Genomic DNA, 18,123 nt, shown 5'->3' on the forward strand with positions numbered 1-18,123 from the left:
ACGATGATGGTGATGGAGTGTTAACTAACCTTCTGTGGTGATCCTTTCTCAATAGGAATTCACATCGAATTGCTACATTGCACACCTGAAATTGATATAATGTATTATATGTCAATGATATCTCAATAACGCTGAAAAATAATAATAACTCTGTCCGCATTTCTGCATCTTACTTAAAATGTAACCAACCTGGGGCTCCGGGGTGGCTCAGTCGGTTAAGTGTCCCACTTCAGCTCAGGTCACGATCTCGCAGTCAGTGAGTTCAAGTCCCGCCTCGGGCTCTGCACTGACGGCTCGGAGCCTGGAGCCTGCTTCGGATTCTGTGTCTCCCTCTCTCTCTGCCCCTCCCCTGCTCACGCTCTGTCTCTCTGTCTCCCCAAAATAAATAAACATTTAAAAAATTAAAATAAAATATAATAAATAATAAACAAAACAAAACAAAATAAAATATAACCAACCTGAGGCTACTGGCTGGCTCGGTCGGAAGAGCCTCCAGCCCTTGATCTCGGGGTCGTGAGTTTGAGCCCCACGTCGGGTGCAGAGATTACTAACAAAAATAAACTTAAAAAAATAAATAAAACATAACCAACCTAATGAAATGCGTTCATGAAATTCAGATGCCTGGTGCCACAGTCTCCAGAAACACCAATCTATCAAACCTGTTATGATGAAGGGCTTACAGCCAACTTTTACCTGGTGTCTCTCCCTTTTTTCTTCCCTTTCCATTCAACAAAATAACGTACATATCATCTCAAAGTAAAAAACTCGAGTAATGCATACGAAGGTAGACAGAAGACACCAGCACCCCACCCCCTCCACAGGTAAGCCTTGCTGATATTTTCGTACAGACCCTCTGGGGCCTTTTTTCTATATATTTGCATCCACGTGTGCAAACATACTGTGGCAGAGTGCGGTTTCCAGAAACGGGCAGGCCACTTCCTATCCCACCGCTCTTCCAAAACCTTGCCCTGTCCACCGGTGGAGGCTTTGTCCCCACCCGGGAGGGGCCCGTGACCGCCTCACTACCGTGGCCCAGAAGTGACACTAGGTCACTCCCAAGGCCAGGTCCTAAGAAGCAGGACCGACCCCCCCCCCCCCCCCCCGTGGCTCTCTGTGCTCAGACATGTCAATTCTGGAGCCCTGAGCCCCCCCTGGAAGGATTCTGAAGGCCCCGTGCTGGAAAGACCACAAGGACGGGCTAGACTGAGAAATCAGCAGAGCTTTTCTGGAGCCCGCCCGTCTCAGTGTTCCCAGCCCGAGTCCAGACACGTGAGGCCAAGAGGACGCCTTCACCCGCAACCCGGTCAGAACACGAGCCGCTGAGTGAAAACCACCCAGCTGAACCCAATCGATCCCGGAAACCGTAAGTCACTGTAACGACAGTTGCCATTCAGCGGGTCCGGCTCGGCTCCTCGCCCCGTGCGGCCGTGCGGCCTTCCTTCCGCGGCAGAGACATTCCACAACGCAGCACGGCGGGGAAGGGGGGTTGCTTTGGTCTGGGGAGGGGGCTTCAAAGGAAGGCCTACTTGGGGGCCCGCTGTGCCAAACGAACGAAGGAAGCCGCTGGGCCCTGCGTGGAGCTCCGGGAGGGCCCTTGACGAGCCCCGAGCCTTCGAGGCCACCCTTAAAGACCCCTGCCCTGTGCACAGAGTCCAAGCCCCGGGCACAGCAGTGATGCTCCGTCTTTCCTCCTTCCCTGCGAGTCCACTACCCTATAACGGTACATCTGCTTCAGGCGCACGACGGAAGGACCGGGTGTCTGCACGTGCCGTGGCATGACCACCGCGACTGCCCAGCGAACGCCCGTTACCGCACAGTCGCTAACTGTTCTTCTTGCGGCGAGAAGTGTTTCTCAGTCTCAGACACACGCTCCACTCACCTGTGCACTCGTGAGATGCGAGCAGCGACTGGCGGGTGAGCAGAGGGCTTTTTTCCGGGTGGTTCCCGCACCTGCCAGCTGGCGTCCACAGGCCTGAGCGGTCGGCCGGTCGGTCCGGGGGCTGGAGAAGCCCGGCCCGCTCTGATTTCTTCTCTGACCTTCCCAACCTGTGGCTCAGGCCTGCAGCTGCGAGGGTCTGGCTTCCCCCGTTTCCCTGGAGCCTCCTCTCCCCTCCAGTCTTAGCACGTCTTTCTCCAAAACGCCTCCCAGACCAGGCGAGGCCGCCTGTGGCTTCGGGGCACAGCGGCTGATCCCCATGCTGCACACAGGAAGTCACGGATGACTGGGCTGGGGAGTCTATTGTCATCCTTTCTAGAACTTCCATTCTCTTGTCTCCACTTTATTTATTTATTTATTTATTTATTTATTTATTTATTTATTTTAAATGATTTGCCCAAAGTCATATGGGCTTTCTTTCTTTTTTTTTTTTTTTAAGTTTATTTATTTTTGAGACAGAGAGAGACAGAGCATGAACGGGGGAGGGGCAGAGAGAGAGGGAGACACAGAATCAGAAGCAGGCTCCAGGCTCTGAGCCATCAGCCCAGAGCCCGACGCGGGGCTCGAACTCACGGACCGCGAGATCGTGACCTGAGCTGAAGTCGGATGCCTAAGCGACTGAGCCACCCAGGTGCCCCTCTTGTCTCCACTTTAAATATCTGTCTTGGGGGGCGCCTGGGTGGCCCAATTGGTTAAGCATCCGACTTCAGCTCAGGTCATGATCTTGTGGTGCATGAGTTCGAGCCCCACGTCAGGCTCTCTGCTGACAGTGTGGAGCCTGCTTGGGATTCTCTCTCTCCCTCTCTCTCTGCCCCTCCCCTGCTCTCTCACTCTCTCTCAAAATAAATAAACTTAAAAAAAATCTGTCTTAAAGGTGAGAAACAGGAATGGACATTGTGTCCCCTCTGTCACCTGTGGTCATTACTCACCCTTCCAGCAGAGGACAGCTTTCGGGCCCTTTCTTGATAACTCTTGCTTCATACGTCACTTCCCTGCTGCCCCCGCCACGAGAGGGGGAGACATCTCAGAGACCTTCCACAAACCTCTGCGAGGCTCCCCCAAAATACTGTTGTCACTCGGCCACCAGGTTTGCGTGGGCCTTTCAATGTGCCCTTGGTCACCCGCGATCTCCTCCTGCAGGGAAAGGAAGGAGAGGAGAATTATTGCAAGGCACCACACATAGCCCTATCTAATCTCTGCAGTTTTCCAGGAGTGTCACCTTCACGCTGAGGAAAGTGAAGCTCAGAGAGGGTCAGTGGCGTGCCTAAGGCCACACAGCTAGAAACGGCCGAGCTGGAACTCAATCTCCGGTCTGCCCGACCCAGCCTTCTGCACTGGCTTTCTCTAAACCTGAGCGATTCCGAGGTCCCCGTGTGACCACGCAGGATTTCTGAGTGCCCGCTGCTTCTTTATTAGTTGATGGGGGTACTGCCTAACTGTGCTCTGAGGTCTCCCCTCCCTCTGGGGTCCTGGGCCCCTCCAGTGTCCCTGTGACCACGTAGTCAGGGCAACAGGGAAAGCGTTTTCTCCCTTGATCATTTACGGGGCAACAGACAGGCCTGGCTTGGAATCCCAGAGCCATTTCCTGCTGTGTGACCATGAACATGGCTCCTCAACCTCTCTGAGCTTCTGTTTGGTCATCTGTACAAGGAGGATGAGGATTCAGACATCCGTGGGCTTGTGGTGCCATGCTGAGAACATACGCCTCATGCCTTCCGGGGTGCCCCCGTGAGGCGGGCATGAAAACAAAATGAGCCTGTACCCTTTTATTCCCAGGTTTTTCTCTTTCTCGTGGGTCAGCAACCAGGAGGCCCCTGTGTCTTCCCAGCAACACGGCCCTCGGGGGTCAGTCCGGAGCACGTGCTTTGGGGGGGGGGGGGGCTGTCTCGCGACTTGCCAGCGCTTATGGAGAGGAGGGGGCGAAGCACAGGCGGTCCCCTGCAGGGTTTGGGGACCATCCCGGGAGAGACCGCAGGTGCGGGGGGAGAGTCCACCGGGCCCACCTCTCGCCGCTTCCCCAGGACCCCGGCACAGGTGCACAGCGAATGCTCGCCCCATGAAGGTGCGCTTTCTGGATGGGAGCTGAGTCCGTGGGGAGCCACCAGCCACGCGCGGGGGCGGTCGTGTGTCCACACTGCGGATGGCCTGAGCGGCTTCCTTAGCCTGGCAGGGATGCAGGTGTGTGGGCCACAGGGCTCCCTTCGGTGGTTACCTCTGTCAGTCTCCAGCCCGCCCCCAAATATGCTGAAAATGATAGATTAGAAACGATGAAATACGGTGGACCACACGGGCCTTGAGGGCACTTGGACTTCAGGCGGCCTCTCCTGTGCAGCCTGTCTCACCCAAGCTGCCCCCCTCCAGCCGCAGCATCTCCACAGGGCCGCTACCTTCAACGGACAGGCAAGCCCTCCCCCCTCCCCTAACCAGCGAGAGAGGCTTACACTGGCTTTCGGCCCCTACCCCCAGCCCGGGCCCCGCCTGCCCTCAGAGAGAGTCCCACGGGGGCCGTGTGCAGCGGCAGCCCCCCCGGAGAGGGGCCACACGCGCACACATTCATTAACACACTTACTGGGTGACAAGGGCGTCCCTCCTCTGCCGCTGTCAGGAGGACGATGGCAGAGGGAGCCTTGAGCTTTGTCCACCCACCCAGGCCTTCCGCGGTCTCCCCACCTCCCTGGCGCCCGCGATCCTTGGCGGGGGGGGGGGGGGGGGGGGCCCGGGGGCCCTCCCATGCCCTCCAGGTACACAGCCTCTGGTTGCTTAGCAACGGCCAGCCTCTTCCCCTACCTCAGCACCTTCCCCTGCAGCTCCAGTAGAGCCGAGGCAGGGGTGGGGGCAGGTTGGACTTCACAGGAACCGCTGCCAGGGAATGTGTGGGAACAAGCCCCCAGACAGGCCGAGGGTAAAGCCCAGGGCCCTCTTTAACACTTGGGTCCCACATGGTCTCTTGGAAAGTCCTGCCGGGCTCCGCCGCCCCCGCCCCCAGCTTCTGGCAGGCTGCCGCCTCCCCTCCCACACTGGACCTCCCGCCGCCCCCCCCCCCCAACTTGTGTCCTGGGTCTCCGGGTCTGTCCCTGTGGTCCCTTCCTCTCTTGGGGCTCAAAGCCCTAGTCCTCTTGTCCATCTTGTAAGTCTGCCTCCACCTGCATCTGTCCCAAGGGCAGGCCCGGCCTCTCCTTCGGCCCCTCCTGCTCAGACTGAGCGAGGCCCAGTCCTAACACCGCCCCCCCCCACGCTCCCCAAGTTGCCATAGCAACTGCGGCCACACCCTTTGTTATCACCTCTCTAGGAAAGGCCTAAGGGGGGAGGGGGGGATCCCAGAACTGACCCCCAGGGGTACCCTGCTTTCCACACCTCCCACCGCCACCTGCCACCTGGGCTTCAGTTTCAATGGAAACTGACATTGAACTTCTGGGCGACCAGAAGAGGATTAGGCCCAGAAGAACAAAGTCCCTGCGGCTTTCCCTCTGTCCCTTCAGCTACAATATCAGAGTCCCCAAGAGAAGCCCCTGAAGAAGCTCAGCACCTGTGACAGGAACCTGCCCCACCCAGAAAAGCGTCCCCCAGCCCCCCCACCGACAGAGTGCCCTCCAAGGGCCCACTGTCCACCTGACTTGACCTCTTTACCTGCACTTCCTGCCACCCCACCCCCTCAGTCCTGGATGCTTGGGTCTGATAATAGGATCTGTGGGATAAGAACCGGGGCTAGGAAGCCGTGAGCGCACGCTTCCAGAGTGCGGGCTGGAGCCCGGCTCCCTGGCAGGACGGGCTGCCACAGAGCCGGAGATGCAGGGAGGGAGGCCTGGCCTCTGCCTTCTAGCAGAGGAAGCAGGCAAACAGCAGATGGAACTTTCAGGCAGGAGACCGGACCAAGTGACCTCACCCAAACCATGTGGCCCTGTTGGTAATGCAGCCTGGCGAGCCTCCCAGCTCTCCTGGGTCCCCAAGTAGGAGAGCTTTTTATAGTTCACTCCCCAACTTGGGTTTGAATAATTAAACAAGATGGACAGAAATAGCAGCTGGACAGCCAAGTTGGGTTATTTTGGGGTTTTCTGGAACACAGAATGCTCCTGGACAGCACCCTACCCCGGCAGAGGGTGGAGCCGGCACCCAGGCAGCGGGGAGAGTCCTGTGGGGACCCATCCGTGCCCCTCGCGGTTCCTGAGCTGACAGGGTTGCTCTCTCCCAGAGGAGGGTCACCCCACTTCCTCCTGGTCTTCAGGGAAGGAGAGGGCTCTCAGAGCTCCTCCCCTGGCAAGAAGTTCCTTCTGTTGTCTGAACGCCCTTCTACTTCAGAGATGGTGACAGATATTGAAAATCAGATCGATAAGCAGCTACGAGCCAGGCCGAACCAGGATGAGGTGGCTCTTGCTCCTGTGGCCAGCGAGCTGGAATCAGGTGGTAGGAGGCCTTGTGCCCCCCTCACCCCCCACTATAACGGCAGGGAAGCTGTAGAAGGAATGAAGGTTGGGGGTGGGGGATGGGAGGCAGAGCCAGGCACAGGACAGACAGGGCTCTGGAGAAGGAGAGGCCAAAGATGGACCTGTGTCTGGGCTAAGAGACTCTGAAGGGGCAAGAAACTCCCCTCGTCCAGCTCCATTTAGTGTCCTCTGCCCCTGGCAGCCCAGCCTGGGGGTCCCGGGTCAGGGTTCTAAGCAGCAGAGCTGGGGTGGGGAGGCCCCCTCAACTCTCCACTGCAGACCCATCATTTCTGGCTTGTTTGCATAATACTTTTGGTTCAACCACAGTGATGAGGGCCTCACCCCAACCTCTGCCACAGAGCTGAAAAGCTGGGGCACAGAGGGGGGGCATTTGTAATGTTTTCTCCCTTTGGGTAACAGCTTCAGGGGTGAGTTTGGAGGTCAGATTTCAGGAAATACTGAAATCACTCATTCACTCATGTTTATTCACTCAGCAAACATTTTTAAATCACCAACCCTAAACCCTGCATGGTGTGGGTTCTGGGAATAAATTAGTGGGCACGGTCCTCGCTCTCAATAAGCACACAGTTTAGTGGGGGAGGGAAGCATCCTAAAACGCACTCCCCACCATCACTGAGCGGCTTACAATGAAACAGATACCATGCAAGAGGGGCGGCCTCCTTCAATCCCGCTGACAAGTATGTGGTCCAAGCAGCGTTAGCCCCATTTCACACTTAGCAGAGGTAAGATGAACACACTTGTTCCAAAGTCCCTCAGCTAGTAAACAGTATAAAGGGGATTCGACCCCCCGTGCCTACATCACTCCAAGATCTGAGCGCTTCAGCACTGCCTCGTGGTCGCTAATGCAAGGAAGGAAGACGCAGGTTCGTTGAATGCTGTGGGCGGTCCGTCCTTAGCAGCTGGGACGCGCTAGCCCGCCGGTGGGGCATTCAGGGAGAGCCTCCTGAAGGAGGCGACTTTGCACTGGATCCCATTGGTTCTACAAATACCGAATACCTGCCTACCAGGAGCTTTGCTCTCCGTGCTGGAGATGCCGGGGAGAACGAGTTCCTTGCGTTGCGGACATGCGGGGCAGGGATGAAGGAAGGACTGACATTATAACTGGGCGAGTCTTAAGTGCCAGCCTCCTCTACCCTCAGAGCTGTTCTCCTCCAGCGCTGCTCTCCCGGGCGCAAACCCCAACGTTCTGGGGAGTCTAGAGGAAACGCCTGGCCCTCCTACTCTGGGAAGGAGCACAACTCCTACCTGTCCTTCCTAACGTCTATCCTGCATGTCCTCTCGCTCCAATAGATTTCCCCACCTCTCATTTCATGCCTCCTTTCCAAGGCCAAACTCACAGCTGCGACCCTGCCGTCCGAAGGCGGCTGGCCCTTTAAGGCCACCTTCTTCCCCCCACGTGCCGTCTGGTTGGGCTGGCGACGCTGACGCACGCGTGACGTCAATGGCAGCTGGCGGAGTCTGGGCACGAGGAGCGAAGTTGGGATGGGGGCGGGGGGCGAGAGCGAGAAGGCAGTTCATTTGCATTTAAAGGGGCCACTCCCGAATTGGTGAGCAGGGCTTTAAAGAAATGTGTATCTGGCAAACTTTCTGTCCTGGGCTACGAGGCAAGAAAAAGGCGTGGTACCGCTGAAGTCGAAGGTGACTTGAGTTTGCCATGTCAATTATGTCCTTCCGCAGAAAGGGAGAAATAGTCCGTCGGTGCCCGGGCTAGAAGCACGTGACCTGGAGGGGGGCGGGCTGGGGGGGGAGGGAAGGAGGGAGGAGCTGGGGAGGCGAATGTCAGGCTTCGTTTCAGCTGCCCCCACCCCCACATCCTGCCCACCCTCTTGCAGCTGCCACCACATCCTGCCCAGCCCGGGGCAGGGAACTCTTGTAGGGGGGGCACGGACCGAGGACCCGGCTTTGGCACCCCTTTCCTGCCCCCTTCAGATCCAGGGTGGGGCCTCTGCCCTTTGCCCCGGGCCTGGCCCCAGACAGGGCACCCTGGCACTGAGCTTGGGGCACAGCTTTGCCAGCACAGCCTCGGACAACTCTCTGCTTAACTCCTCCCCCCCCCCACCCCCGCCGCCCCCCTTTCTGGCCTAGAGCTGGACTTGTCTGGGCCCCAGATCAGAGCCCCATCCCTGGGCCAGCGCAGAGTAATCAATGGACAAATAGAGGAGATATCCATTAAAGTTTTTGTAATCTTAACTGAGATACACGGCTACGTACACAGATATGCACAGATTCATGTGACAGACATTGGCTGAACGCGTTCCACTCCAGGCCCTGCAAAACCAAAGCTTATTTAACTGCTGCCCTCAAGGAGATCAGGACCTGGTGCAGAAGAGTAAATTGGAAACCAAAAATGTCAGTCCAGCCCGATGTGTACTGGCGAGGTAGCCACGTGGCTTACAGAGCACTCTACACAAGCAGATGATACACAGGCCCCGGCGGAGAATGTGCGCACAGGAGGGCCCCCAGGCCCCCGCTGATGGCCCCTGCCCCCACAAACAAGGTGGAAGGTGTGGGGAGAGATTGAAAAATGGGGAGGAAGAATGATCAGCCCAGTAGAAGGGATGAAATGGAGGGAGGTGGGGGGCGGGGATCCTCCAAATGGCAGTGAGGAAGGAGAAAGGGGTCAAACCAAGCAGCCAGAAGAAGGCTGGAACAGCAGCAGTGGCTTCCTAGGGTTCTGGAACAACAGGCAAGAAGGGAAGCAGCCCTTGGGGGTGAGGAAGACCTTTCCCAATTCCGATGGCGGTGTGAATAAAGGGTGTCCCTTTGTTGTAGAAACTGCGAGGGCCACGCTGTACAGAGGAGTCACACACTTTATAGGCCTTTGGTGGGCACTTGTCTGCCTCCTCGGGGGTTTTATAGCAACTTTGGGCTGTAAGATGACTTTTCTCTACAAAAGATGGGTTGGGAGCCAGAGGGGGAGAAGGAAGAATGAAAACCCAGGCCCCTGAGGCTGCCAGGGTATTCTTCCCCCTAAAGGATCCTGGGATGGGTAGTGCAGGGGCTAGAAGGCAAAGATGCGGTGAGTCAGTTTCAGGAAGTCTTTATTATAATCTAACTCCCAGCAACATTTCTCCCTAGATCCTTTGTTAGTCTTTCTCGGAAATGAAGACCTTGTATTTGTTACTGTTCTTTTCCATGAATTTCTCCCAATAAATATATGTAAATTCTACCCCGCTTGTAACGTCAGTCTCTGCGACTCTCTCCTACTCTGTTCTCTAGCGAATTATCATTCAGCATCGCAGGGTTCGGGACACTCCATCTCCGTCACTGAACTGTTCCCTCGCTCCTTTCTCTCTCCAGCTCCTGGCCCTTTAACACCCTCCCAGGTGACTCACCTTCCTTCCTCATTCCTTTGTTAAGGACCCAACATTCCAAGGCAGGAGGACTAGCCAGCCAATCACAGCCCTGGCAAGCCGGCCTCCGGCTTGAGATTGGCTGGAGCTGTGGTTGGCGGGAGGCTCACCGCGCAGATCTATCAGAGGTTGGGGAGGGGGTTTCTGGGAATCAGCGGTCAGGGAGAATTTGTTCTGGGGGCTGCTTATGTTCTTGGAGAAAATCCTTCAAGTAGAGCTGGGGCCATAGGGGTCTCTGGCTTGGAGAGACTCCAAACTGGAGGCAGGCTGAGAACCCATCTCTCGGTCTCCTGGGGGCTTGGCTGCCCCGTGCCCACTTTGGTTTTTAACTACGATCTTGGGACCCAAAGGTCTGAAGGCTGAGTTCCCAGGCCTGTTCCTAAGAAGTCTTTTCCAGCAGCCCTGGATCTCTCCAGTCTCAACATTCTGCTTTCCCGACGTCGGAAACAGCCGGAAAATAAACACCCTGATGACTAAACGGTTTCTCCAGCGAGAGCCTGGGGAAGCACTAAAAATAGAGGCCACAAGTGAGGGGAGGTTCCCCACTTGAGGGGGGAGGCACTTTCCCATCTTGCTACTGCCACAGCCCCAGCCCTGGCACAAGGCTCTGCTCCTCTCACGGTCCTCTGGGACGGGACAGATAGGCTCCCCTAGCCTCCCCTGAGTGAGGTCTTTGGGGCAAGCTAGCCCTGCCTCGCAGGGAAGACTGACATCTTCTGGTGCTGGGGCCCCATCTGCCAGATCTGATGGAGAACTGAGAAGCTACATTTGGGGACAAAGCAGGACACTGTTTAAATCAGGTTTCCCGAAGGAGGGGCCAGGTGGAAGGGTTGGAAACTGAGGCCAAGGAAATAGGAGCCTGCTGGCTTCCTGTTTTAGGACATACAAGATAAACCTCCAACCTATTGGCAAAGCAGTTCCACTGATCTTGCCTCCTTTGAGGCTCGTATGGGATAATGGGCCTAAAGTTGTCTTGGGAGTCCAACCCTTAAGTTATTATAATGTAGCGTGAGGCACTGTTCTAAGCAGTCTGCTTGCATACGCTCACTTAATCTCCACACCAAACGTGGGAGTTAGGCACTGTTATCACCATCTCCATTTTAGCCATGAGGATCACGAGGCTCAGGGAGGTTAACCGATGTACCCGTGTTCACAGGTAACATACATGGGGGAAGGTAACGCAGGGTAAGGTGAGGACTCGAACCCAGGCAGCTCCACTGCTCCACTGTTGATGCTTTCAATCACCACGACTAGCTGTCTCTCTCGTATGTATTAGTCTCTTCACCCAGAACTTAACCCAACACTTCACGCAGAATCTCGTCTTTGTTCAGTAAATCAGACCCAGCCAGATAGAAATCAGGGTGTGTGAAGAACTGAGCGCCCCTCTGTTCTGCAAGGTTCTTAGAGATCGAAGCCGGATTCCATCATTTCCTAAGGCTGCAGGTAGAAAGCAGCAGGATCTGGAGGTAATAGGTTTGCTGGAGAAGAAGTCTGCCCGGGTCAGTGGGGTAGGCAGGCATGGCACCCACACTCCTGTTGTAGGGCACGTGAAGATTCACCACGCCCTGGGGCAACTAGGGATTTTTTTATTTTTAATTTTTTTTTTTTTTTTAAGAGCTACTACTGCTTCTTTAATAAGATGCTTTCGGGCGTTTCCTGTGCTGGGGGAAATTAAGGTCCCGCCCCTTTAAATTGCCCCCCTCGGCTGTAAGTGCTCTGGGACCGCAGGCACTGGGGATTAGGTCACCCAAGAACTATGAGCTGTCGCTTTAAATTGCTGGGCGTCTGCCGAACCGGGCCCGGGGAGGGAGGCGCCCGTCACAGGTAGAGGGGCGGGCGAGCTCCCCAGGTAACCCCCGGCAGAGAACGTGCTCCTCTGCGCGCGGCTTCGGCGCACACTTAGTGGGGGAGCCGGAATCTTGTCGCCATTTGGCGTCCACCCTGAATTTGTCTACTTAGACCGCCACCTCCAACTCTCCCGGGGCTTGGGGGCCGAGGGGGGCCGCTCGTGTGCGCGGCGGCTGCCGCGCCTGCGGGGAGGACCGCGGCAAGCGCACGGGGGCAGCAGCGCCGAGGGGCGCCCCGCGCCGGCCGGCCCTCCGCGATCGGCTAGCCTCGCCTCCCCGCGCCGCCAGCCCGGCCCCCTCCCCATCCCTCCCTTCGCCTCGCCTCGCCTCGCCTCGCCTCGCCACCCCTCCCCTCCCCTCGCGGCCGGCGGAGGGATCCGCCGCTCCCGGCGCCGCAGCCTAGCCTGGAGGGCGGTGGGTGGGGCGCCCGGCCCGCCCGGCCGGCCGCGGGAGGCGCGAGGCGGGGCCACGGCCAGATCCGCCCCCTCCGGCCCCGCCCCGCCGCCGCGGGCTCCTCCCATTGGCCCCCCTGCCTGCCCGTCAGCCCCGGGCCCCACCCCTCAAGCTAGGCTGAGCTGTGCCTACGTCGGCCTCGACTCCCGGGGGCTGGAGGAGTTACCTTTGGAGCCCGAAAGGAGGAAGGAAGCAAAATATCAACAACGCCGAGGCGGCTCGGGCGCTCGGCCCCGGTTCCCCCTGCCCGCCGCGCGCCTGTCCGCCCCCGCGCCCCCGGCGGGGGCCCAGGCCCCCCGGCGCCGCCCAGGGCCCGCGCGGACGCCGGCCTCATTTGTTATTCCCCCCGCCCGGAGCTGCGGCTGCCCGGTGTTGAAGATCCCCCGGACCGGGGGCGAGGGCCACCCGTCCCAGCCGTGACACCCCCTTCCCCCAGCGGGGCCGGTGAGTAGGGGAAAATAATGCGCCTGCCGCTTTAAGAGGCCCCCTCCCCCACCCCGTCCTGGGTTTGGGGTGGAGGGTGGTCGGGACCGTCCCCCTGAGGGGTGGGATGGGGTGGCCCCCGGGTGGGAGGAACTCGCGGAGCTGGCTGTTTCCGGGCGGCGCCGGTGGGAGACTACGTGGGGGGCTGCTTGTTTGTGTGGGGGACGCGGCCGGGGGACAAGTGCAGGGGGCTCATTCCCCTGCGCGTCGGGGTCGGGGTGGGGACCCGCGCTTGGGGACGCGCCCGGCTGCGGGTGTCCGGGGTTACGACGGCCTCCGAGTGGTCTGCCGAAGGGGCGCCATCCTCAGAGGGGGTCTCCGGTGACAGCCGGGAGCGACTGACATTTTAACAGGCGGCCCTCCCTCCCTCTCCCTCCTCGCGCCGCCTGTTCACTCCTCCTTGGCCCGAAATGGTGCAGAAGGGGGCCTGGGAGGGCGGCGGGAGGGTGGGGGCGGGGGGAGCCGCAGCTGTTTGGGAAGCGGGGGAGGGAGGGGGGACGTCGTTCAGATGACACCGGGGTGGTGGGTTGGGGTGTGTGAGTGTGTGTGTGTCCGGGGCCCGGGTTTGCCGGGTGCCTGTGGAGTTGGGACGCGGGGCCGCCGCGGGCGTGGGCACGCTCGACCCTTCCCGGGGACCTCCTGCCCCCGTTCCGAGACCCCTGATCTGGTTCGGCAGCAGCCCCAGTCGGAGAAACCCTGGCCAGAAGTTTGCAGCTGTTCAACATCTGGGCACGAGTTCTCCAGTCCCTCTCTCCACCAATGGCAGGCTGGACTGGTCTGGGAGTGGGGGTCGACGGAGAGTTTGGGGGGCTTCCGGGGAGGGAGGGCCAAAGGAGACTGGGATGCATCTTGTGTCTCGCGCCCACGCCAGCCCCCTCCTGTCAGGTTGGGGTCTTAGGGGGATGAGCAGAAGGCTCCTTCTTCGTGATTCCAGCCGACCTCTCAGCAGCCTCCGGAGGTCTGTCCCTGTGCGGGGAGGGTCCCGGTTGGGGGCACACTTTGCACCACGACTGGGTTACCTCGGGTTTGTCCTTCCGAGTGGGAGGCTCTCTGTACCTCCTCCTAAACGGTGCATTGTTGGTGGGTTGGGGGAGGGTACAGTGGGTGGATCCTGTGTCCCCCTTCCCTGTGCCCAGTCCCCTTTGTGAGGGTTCCCAGTTGGCCTGGTTTCTTTGGTTTGGGGGGTGGCCCTCCCCCCCTCCCTTAGCCCCTCCGCGGGTCTCCTAGGCAATTCGGGGGCCAGCCTGGACTATGGGAAGTTTGCCGTCTGGGGCGGTGACCTTGGGCTGCTCTGGCCTCAAAGTAGGAGGGGAGCCCAGGCCAGCTGGAGATTGGGTGTATTGAAGTTAGGGAGCTGTCCGCCTCCCACTTGTCCTCAAACCCCGGACAGGGAGGTCCTGGTAGCCAAGGAGAGCATTGAAAAGGCACATGTCAGTGTTCACAGCTGTCCAGCCCGCCTGTGGCCGCTGGGTCACACCCGCCCCAGGACTTAGCCTGGCTGTCCCAGCTCCCACGGCCTGCCTGGGAATGAATTTCCTTCCTGTGGTTTCCCAGTGTGTTGGGCAGGAGGTGGGGGCGGGGTGGGATCAGCGTGAGGGTGGCTGAGGACCCGTTTATGTGGGGTGACTGGGGGGACACTAGAGCTGACGTGTGGCTCTTTCCCACTTTGTCCTAGCACAGGCGTTTGGACCCTTAGGTGTCAGTGGTCATATTCTCTTTGTTGTCTCTCCCCCACCCCCCACCTACTTTGTATGTGCTTGTGTGTGTGTGTATTCGTGTGTATAGATTTGTAAGGGAGGGGTCTCTGGTTTCCCTGGAAAAGGAAGAGTTTTCACTCACACTCCTCTGAGACCAGAGAGGTTGAGCCTTTTGCCTGAGATCACACAGCAAGTCTGTGTCAGAGCTTCAGTCTCACTGCGCTGTTTCAGGCATGGCTTCGTAGTAGGGAGAGGCCATAAGAAGGAAGCCACAATTCTTGCTCTTGGAACCCCTGGTCCAAGGGAAGAAGTGGGACCCGGTCAGGGAGCATCATAACCCTTGTGTTGGGGGATGGGCGTGAGAGGTTCCTCCGGGGCTTCTGTGCCCTGGACCCATTGGCCGGAGCAGAGGGGTGGGGGATTTAGAAGGGTGGCTGTTACTGCCCATTGCCCACCCCACTCTGTCCCTTCTGCTTCGGGGCTGGAGGGGCCTGGGCTTCCCAGCTCTGCCCTGGCTCCTGGCTCTTCTCGCAGGCTGGGAGATATGATAGTCTTTCTGGCTGCTGTTATATAATCTTTCTCCAGCAGGTTTTTTTTTTTTTTTTTTTTTTTTAATCTTCCCTGGTCTTTCCTGGGAGGTGTGTGCTGGGGGGGGGGGGGTGCGTGGAGGATACACTTAGGTGGGGTCTAGAGTATCAGAGCAAGGAGGCGGGGTGGGGGGAGGCCCACTGGCCCCTTAGGGGTCCCGGGGAGAGGAAGCCTGAGGTTAGACCCTCACTGATTGTGACCTAACCCTTCCCACTGTTCCTCCTCTGAGCCTGCCCTGGGAAGGTGTCTCTGAGCATCCTGAGCCCTCGTGCCCCCAGAGAGGCCTGGTCCTCCGCTCATCTTGCTGACCTTCTCCTGGCCACCTGGGCCTGCACTTGTGCCCACCTTCATCAGCCTTCCCGAGGCTGGCACTGCGTCCGGAATCTCGGCGCTCACGCTGGCCTGGCGTGGGTGGGCCCCGTGCGGGACACCTTGCCAGCCCCTTCTCTGCCTGTGTGGGAGCAAGAGGAGGCAGGGACAGACGGGTGGGGCCGGCATTTCCCTACTTGCCTTTGGAGCCAAGGCCCCCGTTTCTCTGCCCTTCTAGTGCGGGCGGCCGTGGCCTTACCAGAGAAGGGGAGCTGATGGGGGGTGGGTCGTGGAGGCCCGACCTCCGGGGCACGGGTCGTAGCTGGCGTCCGTTCAGTTTCCGTGGCGGACGTGAGGATCGGACGTGGGCCTGGAGTCCGCCGTCGAGGGCCAGATCCTGGGTCTTGTGGTACGGTGGTGGTGGTGGGTTCTCCCCATCCCTGGGGACCACGGCTGGGCCTCTCCGGGCTCTCTGAGGCCACCTGGTCTGAGGCAATTGTCTCCCTTTTTACAGGGAGGAGGAGGAGGTGGCGAGCCGGCAGAGCCTCAGCATCACTGTAATTGCTGGTGGCTTTTATGAGCCAGTCATGGGGCCGGAGTCCGGCCAACCGACCGTCCTTCTGTCCCAGTTTGGTGGCTTACTCATGGCGGGAGGGGGAGGTGTGAGGCGCTAGCCGCTGTGCACGGGACGCAGGACACCTGGCCGTGCTGTGGCTGATGCTGCCCGGCCTGTCCACCCCGGCAGCATGCGGGGAGGGACCCGTGGGCGGAGCTGGCTCAGGGCACAGAGGTGGCTCTAGCCTGGCCTGGGAGAGACGGGGATCTCCAAGCACTTGCTTCTCGGGCGGTTCTAGGCGGCTCTGCTGGAAGGCCTCGCACGGCGGCCTTGTGAGGACGGGGTATTCATTTTCTCTCCTGCTCCCCTGCCTGAAGCCGAGGAGAGTTTGTCCTGGAGTCTTTGGGCCCCTTCCCCCCCGCAGGGGTGCTGGGGAAGGAGGGTCCCCTACAGACTGCTGTGCCCGGACGCACCTGGCACGTCCCCAGAGTTCAGTGGTGCACACGCATGAAGGTGTGCAAGTACACACGCGCGCACACGAGCGTGTGGACACCCACGGAGCCGCTGCCGGTCCGAGGGGGGCGGGGGAGGGCAGCAAATGGAAAGATGATTAAAGGCTCGGAGGCCCAGGACGGGTGGGGGACGAGGGGCGAGAACGTGCAAGAGGGAGGGCTGACCGGAGCAGGAGGCACGGAGGTTAGACCACAGCTGGGCAGCCCCCCTGGCTGACCTCTGTCACCACCCCTGCAGCATCCCCACGTGCCCCTCCCCGAGGCCCTGGCTCGCACCGCCTCTGCCCCTCATGCTGACCTGTGCCCTGGGGTAAGTCAGCCCTCCAGGGATCCAGGAGTGTCACCAGCCTTGGGATCAGAGCACCCGGGAGTCCTGCTCTGGCTGTGGTCCCTGTCACCCTCCCCACTCACTCTGATGAGCAGGGTGGCGTCTGAGTCCTCAGGCATCGTGGGGGTAGATCCTCAGCCTGGCTGGTCCCCAAGCCCCTTTGCGTCTGATTTTTCCTTTTCCTGAGGCTGTGGCCGCAACCCCCCCCCCCCCCGCCCCCCGCCCCCCCCCCCATTCCTGGGAGCCTAGCTATGCTTCTGGCTGGTCCTGGTTGGCGTGGAGACCTGAGGACGTGTTCACGGACTCTGCGCGGGACCCCAACAGCCTTTGCAGGGATGGGAAGTGCCTGCTGTCTGGGCTGTCTCCCTCTGCTGCAGGCTGCGAAGGGAGGGACTTGTGCAGAGCTTGGCCTGTTGCTGGCCACACCCAGGCGGGACCATATTTACTCATTTAAAGTCAGCCTCCCGGGAGGCTCCGGGCTCTAGGCCTGGTCACTGACCTTGGCTTGGTGCCCCTGGCCGGGTGCTCCGGCCACTCCCCTAGGAGTTGGGCAGACCAGGAAAGCATATAGAAAAGGAGGCGTTCTTGTCCTCTGGTCAAGGGAACTTCACCGTCGGCAGTACCCCTTTGCTCTACTTTCCAGTATACTTTGGAGACCTAAAACTGAAAGTTTTGAGATCCCTGGGGACTGGAGGGAGGAAACTTCCATTTGTCGTGTCCCTGTGTGCCAAGCTCTGTGCTGGGCATGGTGACACGGAGACTTGCGTTTGTCTGCACGACTTCTTCCCAGTTGGGGAGCCGAGTTGGAGGTTGAAGCCACTTGCTTCGGGGGTCGTCTGCTCCACCCCTGTCTCCACATCACTCGATCCAGCTGGAGTAGGGAGACCTCACAGGCCCCTCTTCCCAGCTGGCAAGTGTCAGGGGTCTTGTCTGAGGCGAAGGGAAGGGTCCTGCCCTGCAGCCGGGGCCATGTAGCCGGGGACCCGGGGAGGCCTGGGAGGAGGAAGAGGACGAGTGGAAGGACTCCCTGGCAGAGGTCAGAGGTGCGTTTGGGGGCACACTGAGGGACATGTTGCTTCGGTTCCCTGAGGAGGTGTTGTCCCCCGATGGAGTGCCACGGGAGGAGGGCCCCAGGCAAGGAGTGTGAGGGCAGGCCCCAGTGACCCCCTGCTTGTGCCCCCTCGAGCTGGGCACAGCGAGACACCAGTGCGGGAAGGCGGGCCGGGCCAGAGCTCTGGCTTGTGGGAAGGCGGGAGGCCTGGCTGGTGGGGCCTGTGCCCTGGGAGGGGTTGCTAGAACCCCCAGGGGGAGGGAGGTGCGGTGGGCCCACCTCTGTCGCTCCGCTGCACCGCTGACCTGCTGACCTGGGGGCCTGTCCCTGCCCGGCTCTGAGTTGACTTCCGCGGGGAGACGCGAGGCGGTCCGGAGAGCGGGGGCTTAGACGGTGTGCCTCTTTTCTTCTGGACCCCAGTTGCAGCCTGGCCTGGACCTGCCGGCCCTGGGCGGCCGCCCTGAAGACAGGGTGGGGGCAGGCGGTGTCCTGGCAGGGGCTTGGTTGTGTGGGAGGTACTGAGGGGGCCCTGCGGGGGCCTCCGGGCCTAGGGCTCAGTCTGACTCTG

At 59.7% G+C, this 18,123-nt stretch overlaps 1 protein-coding gene and 1 long non-coding RNA gene across 7 annotated transcripts in view; one reads left to right on the forward strand and one right to left on the reverse strand.

Annotated features, from left to right (window-relative positions):
* Positions 1–201: 201 nt before the first annotated feature.
* LOC132686747 (uncharacterized) lies at positions 202–7,755 on the reverse strand. Of its 2 annotated transcripts, XR_009613856.3 has the most exons (4): positions 7,624–7,755; positions 2,866–3,070; positions 459–547; positions 202–368 (listed from the first exon to the last, which is right to left on the reverse strand). It is a non-coding gene; the product is annotated as an uncharacterized LOC132686747 (long non-coding RNA). The 2 variants fall into 2 exon arrangements; XR_014136458.1 differs by having other exon boundaries at positions 202–547.
* A 4,366-nt stretch (positions 7,756–12,121) lies between these two features.
* The window catches only part of MEF2D (myocyte enhancer factor 2D), a 31,197-nt gene continuing 25,195 nt past the window's right edge, over positions 12,122–18,123 (forward strand). Inside the window, exon 1 of one of the 5 annotated variants that reach the window (XM_060644643.3) lies at positions 12,122–12,475. The gene's annotated coding sequence lies outside the window, so the exon portion shown is untranslated. The remainder of the gene's footprint in view (positions 12,476–18,123) is intronic. The other 4 variants (XM_060644645.3, XM_060644642.3, XM_060644639.3 and 1 more) reach the window with 4 other exon arrangements.

This window comes from Panthera onca, chromosome F1, assembly GCF_046562875.1.
Source record: "Panthera onca isolate mPanOnc1 chromosome F1, mPanOnc1 haplotype 2, whole genome shotgun sequence".
In the NCBI taxonomy this organism is placed as follows: Eukaryota; Metazoa; Chordata; class Mammalia; order Carnivora; family Felidae; genus Panthera; species Panthera onca.